General features: G+C 42.1%; 1 protein-coding gene across 2 annotated transcripts in view; it reads right to left on the reverse strand.

Annotated features, from left to right (window-relative positions):
* The window catches only part of st6galnac5a (ST6 (alpha-N-acetyl-neuraminyl-2,3-beta-galactosyl-1,3)-N-acetylgalactosaminide alpha-2,6-sialyltransferase 5a), a 44,347-nt gene that overhangs the window by 20,602 nt on the left and 15,311 nt on the right, over positions 1 to 8,434 (reverse strand). The window lies entirely within an intron of this gene.

The raw sequence follows: 8,434 nt of genomic DNA on the forward strand, positions 1-8,434 counted from the left end.
TTATAATGAAACAATTGAAAAAACAAAATAGCTTAAAATTTGATAATAAAAAAATGGATAATAGCAATTTATCTGCCCCTTTACTATAGTTCATGCCTGCAAATAGTCTGTGGTTTCCCGGCAATTTGATCAGCATTTTGAACCACTTTCTCAAACAAATATCATATGTACAGTGTGCATCAAAATATTTGGCCTCCGTGTTCCCTGTTCAGCACTGCCAAAGGAATCTTTTAGTTATTTGCATATTATTTGTTTTAAACTCTACTAACTCTTTTTTTTTCAGAAGTCAGAAAGTCTCTCAAGCTTCTGTTAAGCCGTGGTTCATACACTAATATGCAAAACAGACACAAATACACACCTAGGGGAACTTTGGTAAAAAAGCTTCACAGTGTGTTTGAAAATGCTTTGTTGACAAATGGGTAGCGACAGAGCCTCCTGGCGATATGTAGCTTGTCATATTGCTTTCTAAATTGGTAGAAACCCCTAGGTCTTAGAACAAATTCACCTTATATCTTTGTCTCACTCGCACACTACACAGGAATGTGTGTTCACCTCCCAAATAACCTTAGGGATCCAACAAATTCATATTGAATTCAAATCTGCCACCATAAAGATTTTCTTGTACGGGTGGATTTTTTACATATAAATGAGTGAATATAAGATACCTAACGTTCATGTTAAGAACTTGTGAAAAGAAAAATTGTGTTTCTTTCTCTTACCTCTTTCCTTAAGGTTTTAGGTTTTACTTCAATAACTTTTTAGAATAGTGACCGTTTTGCAAATTGTCAACTTAAACCAATGTGAAGATTGTGACAGACATGTTTGGCTATATTATTTAAAACTTTACAGGGTCTAATTAACTGTTTAAATTAAACCGACTAAACCAGCTACAACTATTTATTTGTGTTCCAGCAAATGAAACAAGCATGTTGCTGTAATTTATTCATTTCAATTACATCCACAGCTGCAGTCATCGAACATATATGAATTTTGACTTCTTCCAGATGATTGTGATGTATTTCTTTCCACAGTGAAACAATCATCCCCTTCTGCTGCCTGCTGTGTCTTACATTTGTACTAATACATTAAGCGTGTGCCCTCTTTTTCTCTGCAGCGTGCATATAAATCATTTACACAGACCTGCTTTTGTATTTTAAGCTTCACATGTTTGTGGTGTGTGTGTGTGTGTAGTGTGTACATGCATGTGTGTGTCTGTGTGTGTGTGGGAGGCTGCCACACGTGTGCTTTGTGCAAGTGTGTGTGTGGTTGCGTCTGGGAATTTGTTCCTTTCTTCCACACAGACCCCTGCACTGAAAATCAATGATATGCGAACCAGGCCCTGCAGAGCCCGTTATGTGCCCTGAAATATATTTACATTCTTATAGCCGTGACAAATTTACATTTTCATGGCATTAACGAGAACAAATGACTACAGCTGGATGTGTGAGCGTATCTGTGTGTGTGTGTGTGTGTGTGTGTGTGTGTGTGTGTGTGTGTGTGTGTGTGTGTGTGTGTGTGTGTGTGTGTGTGTGATTGCGTGTGCTTGTGTGTGTGTGTGTGGTGGATATATGTCATCATCCTCGTCTGCCGACTTTGACTTAGTGGCAGATTAGCAGCCGAACAGTCTCATCCACTTAATGAGACCGTAAGGAGCAATGGGGGGAAGGATAGAGGGAGAAAGAAAAGAAAGTGCGGTTACGACAAAGAAAAGACTGTGAAAGGGAGAGAGAGAGTGAGAGAGAGAGATATGGAGGCAGTGAAAGCCACCGCGGTGCTGTATAGTGTTTGATGAAATGTTGAGCTAATGAGGTCCTGGCGGTCGACACCATCAACACCACCATCCATCCATTCATTCTCCCTGTCTGCCCCCTTTGCTCTAGCCTGTCCCACCTGGCAGCGCCTTGACAACCAATCTGGCCGTGGATACTATAGAGCTGCAGCACCAGTGGAGCAGGTCAGAAATCCCATTTTCACCCCCAAGGGCTTTTAAGTGGCTCCACACACCCTATTCTCTCTTCATATGTGTCGCGGGGAAATTTAAGTGGGCCTCACTGGTCAGAATTGGCCTCTTCAGGGAGCTCCGTCAGGTTATTACCCAGGAATAGGTTGGATCGTCTGGTCAAGACTCTCCATTTCAGCCGGGATTATGTGACCCAATTGAATATCGTCGCTGTCAGGCAGAAACCTTGTATGTCCAAATCAGCAATTTTTCAGAGAACAATAAAAACACTGTACTTTCTAAAAGAAAATAACTTTTTACGTCTTTTCATTGGTTAAAATGTTATTAAACCCACACACATAGGCTACGTGAAGTGTGGCCAATAGAAAGTACAACAGCACTTATTTATGTAGGAAAATAAAAATCTCACAAAAAATGGAGGTACAAGGCACACAGCCACAATATGATGGTTTTGGGTTGAGGTGATGGAAGTCACGGTAAACCGTGGATTACCTCTGAACCGGCTGTGTGTTTCTACGACTCCTCAAAACTTAAAATTGTGTTTAAATTGAATTTATCCCCGACAAAATCTTCCTGTTAAAAATGGTGTTCCACTCAGTGTTTCATGGAATAAATGCTTCATAATTCAAAACACATCTATCATTTATGTATGTGAAATAGCTGGCTTTGTTCTTTGTAACAGAGCAAAAGCACCTTTGATCATAATTGAAAGATAAACTCAGGGTGGTGCGGTTTCTGGGAAAATGAACTGCCTCCAAATGCATCACCTGATCAAAGCTACACTCACTAATGAAGCCCAAGTGAATTTCCTGAACTAAATAAAACTATTTTAGTCTCAATGTAGAGGCACAAAAATAGACGCTAGAAAGAAGAAAAATTATCTGGAAAAAACAAACAATGTTTTCTCTGCAAAGCCACATTTTATAGTCACTACTTAAAATCCATCCAGGAGTTTATACCATCGTTAAATTCACAATCAAGCAAGATCATATTTTACACGAGTATGGCCCACGTTTCTTCTGCAAATTGAGTGATGTCTGGTTAGAAGTGGATTTATTGGCAGGGAGGAGACATCCACAAACTGCTGATTAGGGAGTGAAATGTAGTTTTATGAATTATAATCGTACTTTGGCAGGAGTTATGTCTGTTCTTCAGCCCAGAATACAATACACTGCTCAACACTATGTACATGATTTTAAATAGAGGGAACACTACTGGTGGAAAGTAACTATTTACTCAAATCATTTGTAAAGTAAGTACAACTTTTGGGTTGTATTTTACCTTGCACTTACATTTCATGCTACCTGATGCTTTTCCTCCCATTAATAAATCTGAAATGTTATTTTTTTAAATATTTAGAAATAAAATAAAGGATGTTCCATGTCAGCCAGCATTAAAATGATGTGTCTACATTGATGCCGCCATCTAACAATGGCATATACAATATATTAGTCACACGCACAGGACATTTTTCTTACATATTTCCGCTTCACCTCCTGAACTGCCAACCGTGAGTCCTAAGTGGCTCAAAGATGTTTATATAAATTATATGAAATGTATTCATGACAATAAGTCAGCTGTGTGTCCATATAGTGAGTCCGTGCATGATTCATACATGTATTATTTAACTGTCTGAAGAGGGACAGCGGAGTTGATAACATGTGATAGTTGCAAATCCCCATTAAGTTTTTTTCCCCATTAAAAGTTTTTTTCCTTATCTGAATGGAGTGCCGGAGGACGGAGGGTGTCGTATGCTTCACAGATTGTAAAGCCCCTTGAGGCAAATTTGTCATTTGATTTAACTTGATCAGTCTATTAATCTTTTGGTCCCTAAAGTAATGAAAAATGCCCATCATAGTTTTCCAAGAACACGAGCATCGTTCTTTTCAACCAAAGGGCCCAAAACCCAATGAAATTCAATCTACTATCAGGGCACACAAAGAAGAAAAAAAAAGAAGAAAATCCTCACATTTGAGACGCTGGATCTTGTTGGATTACAATTTACTTTACTTATTAGCTCACAGAAAGAGAAAATCCTTTTTCCCCATTTCATAGTAAGATTTCCGGCCTTAGTAGAATGAATTGTCACCGTGTCCTACTTGTGTGGCCTGCCCTGGTTTCATAAAGCCTAACCATCCATTTACATTGGCCCATAAAAAAATACTAAAACATATACCTGCTTGTGTATGTTTTAAGCTCTTTATGGTGTGTGTGTGTGTGTGTGTGTGTGTGTGTGTGTTTGTGCGTGCGTGCGTGAGTGCGTGCGTGCGTGTGTGCTTGCGTGCGTCTGTGTGTGTGAGTGAGTGAGTGAGCGAGTGAGTGAGTGAGTGTGTGTGTGTGTTTGTGCGTGCGTGTGTGCTTGCATGCGTCTGTGTGTGCGAGTGAGTGAGTGAGTGAGTGAGTGTGTGTGTGTTTGTGCGTGCGTGTGTGCGTGCGTGCGTCTGTGTGTGTGAGAGTGTGTGTGTGTGTGTGTGTGTGTGTGTGTGTGTATGCATGCCTGTCCTTCATACGGCCTGTGCGAACCCTCACCGCCCGCCCACAGCTCACACTGATTGACTTCCTGACCCGTGTACGAAACAACATGGCTGTCATACTGTAGCCGCGAGGATCGACCTTGAGATATGAGAGGGAGAGGCAGCTCCGTCCCAGGCCACATGCTGGGAGGAGGGTGTGTCCTTCAGAGCACAGGTAGAATTTTCAGGTTCCAAACCAATCTGTTTCGGTCTTTACACAACGGCTGGTTTAAAACAGCACTTAAATCAGGTTGCCCCTTTTACGAACTGTATGGGGACAATGGATGACAATTAGCATACACAGCTAACTCTTGCTTATTTACAGCATTTTGTCTGTTAACGAATGAGCATTGTCCCTTTCATTAATAAATAAATGGAATAAAAAATTAGGTTTGAGAACCGGAACAGTGACGGAGCCTTACTGGTGTGAAAGCCCCTCTCTTGGTATATACAGTTGCCTGACAGGGTGCTGCCTGACATCCATCACCAATAGTCAATGAATGCCACGGGTCACTGTTCTGAAGTATGGCAGCTTCCACACTTTGCCAAACCCAAATGACGCCCCTGGATTCAACCACTGAATAAGCATGACCCTCGCCATTTGAAATGTCTTGGACGCCATGTGTGAGTTAGAAGCCTGATATAGAAAATGATCTAGCGTGATTGCCTTAATGATATAGCATGATTGCCTTAGTTCGCTTTCTTACTATGATTATAGCAGCAGCAGTAAATGTTACCTGGGGAGTGACACCTGTATAGTTCTGGGACGTGTTGGTTTTCAGGCCGATGAATTTATTGAATCCCTTTAAAACTAAACTTGTGCCCCCGTATTCATGCACTGAATAAGCATGACCCTCGCCATTTGAAATGTCTTGGACGTCAAGTCTGGTGTCATTAAGTGGCACTTAAAGACCGACTGTTAAAGTGGGTGTAATTGAAGACCAAGGAGAAATAAAAAGCCAGAGGATTCATATAATCACACATTATTAACATGTGATTGTAGTTGTAGGAGATTGTGTAGTTCCGGCCGGTCTGATTGGCTTCGTAGTCAGCGCGCAGAAGCCCCTTCACTGCCTGTGGGTAACACAGGGAATAATTGGTGGTTTAAACTCACATAAGGTCTTTAGGGGGCATGAAATCAGCTTTAATTCCTCACCAGACTATCCCCCCCCTACCCCCCTCTTTTCAACTCAGCCTGGACCCCTCGAGTAAAAGACATACTTACACTGCAGCGAGCCGTTGCACTTGACGTATGCCATCCCCCCCCCCCCCCCCCCCCCCTTCACAGCGGAGAAATAGCATTCGAGAGTTGTTATTGATTTTGTGTGGGAGAATGCAGTAGGACTACAGGGGGGATTGAGCGAGGGCTTAGCGAGAATGCCCGGGCATTGGGGGATGCGAAAGTGAGGATATGGCCGGTAAATGTGAGCGTCAAGAGGCGCCAATCATCCCGCCCAGCAGGATATGCTGTCTGGCTGTCTAGTAATCGCTCCAGAAATATCAAAACGGAACATTGTGAGCATTGTCAAGCCTTTTCCCACACGCTGCTGCTGACCTTTTAGGCTCTTCAAAGACGCCTTTGTTTTCTGTAGTAGCCTCCTTAGTGAGAGAGGGCTTCTATACCACGGTCAGATATAATAATGGGGGATTGAAGCGAATACAGAATGTTTTTGAAAGTTCTTTAAAAAAAGGGAAAATTCTGACTGCAGTTAAAATATAAATATCTTTTATTCTTTGTCCCCCTGCTCATGTGTTGCTCACTGCGTTGTGAACACAGCTCTTGCTCATTGGTCCATCAGATTGGTCACTGATTTTTCAGATAAGGGCGAGGGAAGACAGAGCGAGTTTTGATCACAACAAGCAAAGACACTAAAGGCCTATAGCAGCACAAAATGTTAAAAACAAGACAAAAGCCGGATTTATACCAGACAAAAGGGATTAACTGGAGTCCTACAGTGCTGTTGTGCTGATGATGTATTGTATGTGCAATGGTCACACCCAGCAAAGGAGGAAATGTCTGCCTTGTTTTCAATACCGAATATGAGAATAATATTCTATGATGTGGTCAATGGTTTTGACAGTGAGTTTTTCATTGTGATAAAGAGGTGTGATTGTGATCTGCAGAAGGCTTTTGCTGAGGAAGTGTCTTTGTTAAGAATGGTGTTGCTTTAACTGAAGTGTCCAAGATGAAGACACAAGCAAAGCACTCACAGCTTTTGTTCAAACCGCTGAATGCTAAGAGTACACACTTATATGAAGAGTCCACAGCCACACTAGCAGCTCTGTGAAACTGCTCTGTGTATTGAGCTGAATGCTCCACACCTTAAATGTCAACTTTATGTTTCGCACTACAGGAAAAGTCACTGGATTCCCGAAAATCATTAAGTGTCCTCTTGGACCTACGGATGCCAATAAAACATTTAATGGCAGTCCATCTGGTAGATTCTCTTAAACTGGATAAATGTAGTGAATGGAACAACATTGCCGTCCCCAGAGCCGCGCAGCAAAACGACTGAAGCGGCAACAAACAAAGCAACTACAAAATCCACATCAACAACAAGGACAGACCGGTTGGGGGGAAAAAACTGGCAACACAATCCTTCTCTTTAAAGCCAGCTGTTTCAAACAGCGGGGTAAAGCTAAAACGAGTCTCACTGGGATGAGCCCAGAGTGGATATTTGCAATGCTAATGTATCATGTCATCATTTAGTCAAATTTGCCTGCGAAAAAAGGCCAATGAAGAAGCTCTAGAAATCTGATAAAAAAGGACAAAAATACCCTAAAAATTTCATTATATGGTTCCTGCTGTGAAGGCCAAAATGCGCTTTTGATGGTACTAGTTGATTAAAAGGAGAAGAAGAAAAAGAGGATGGAAATGCTGGGAGAAAGATGTGAAATGAGCTGAAGAGAGAGAGAGAGAGAGAGAGTGAATGAATAGAAAATCAACGATTCGAGAAAGAAATTACCACGTCGACAGCAGCATAGACAGAGCGGATGGAAGGAGAGGGGCTGCACAAGCACAGACACCAATTAGAGTCAAATCTCAACAGCTGTAGGCAACAGCAGAGAGAAAGAAAAAAGAAGAAGTATATGCAGTTATGGCTGGCGCTAAAGTGGCTGTATTTAGAGCAGGCTTTCATTGTGCTGATAAAGTCTATTGTACACACACACACACACACACACACACACACACACACACACACACACACACACACACACACACACAAACACACAGGCTGAGTGCTGCAGGGCAGAGTCGATGGAGGACTACTTATTTGGAGCAGATTTTCGGGCGCGCACGTTTGACCACTCATTAGTGAGCGAGCTGGAGGTGTGGAGCTAGGTGCCGCTAAGGGCTAACGAAGAGGAAGAAAAAATGTAAGAGGAAAGAGAGAAAGGTGAAGACACACGAAACATGGCAATTAGGGATTCCAGCGGTCAGAGGCGGTTCTCCAGGTGGACAGCTCATGCTGCGATGGACTTAATTAGGGCAGAGTTTTCTGTGAAACCTTGAGGAGAAGACATGTTTGATGGAGGGCAATTACCTACTTCAGAAAATAAAAATTAGCATCTGGAATAAACAGCGACTGATGAAAATCCATTGATGGAGGTTGAGAGAGTGTTTCTGTGTGTGTACTTGTACAACTATTTCTTTCGGGAGAAACCATTTGAATTTTAGACCTTAGGAGTGAGGACATTTTTGGAAAAGGGAGGACATGTTGGCCAGTTCTCACTCTGGGACAACCCTTTAAAAGGCTGTTTGAGGGTTAGACCTAGGTTTTAAGGTTCAGGTATGAATTAGTTTTCATGGTTAAGGTTAGTGTAAGGGGCCAGGGAATGCAATATGTCAATGAATGTCATCACAAGTATAGCCGTCCAAACGTGTGTGTGTGTGTGTGTGTGTGTGGCTGGGGATCTTGTTGAGGATGGAGGATGGAGACACTGGTAGAAACAAGAACTG

The sequence above is a fragment of the Ammodytes marinus genome (assembly GCF_949987685.1).
Source record: "Ammodytes marinus genome assembly, chromosome: 9".
In the NCBI taxonomy this organism is placed as follows: Eukaryota; Metazoa; Chordata; class Actinopteri; order Uranoscopiformes; family Ammodytidae; genus Ammodytes; species Ammodytes marinus.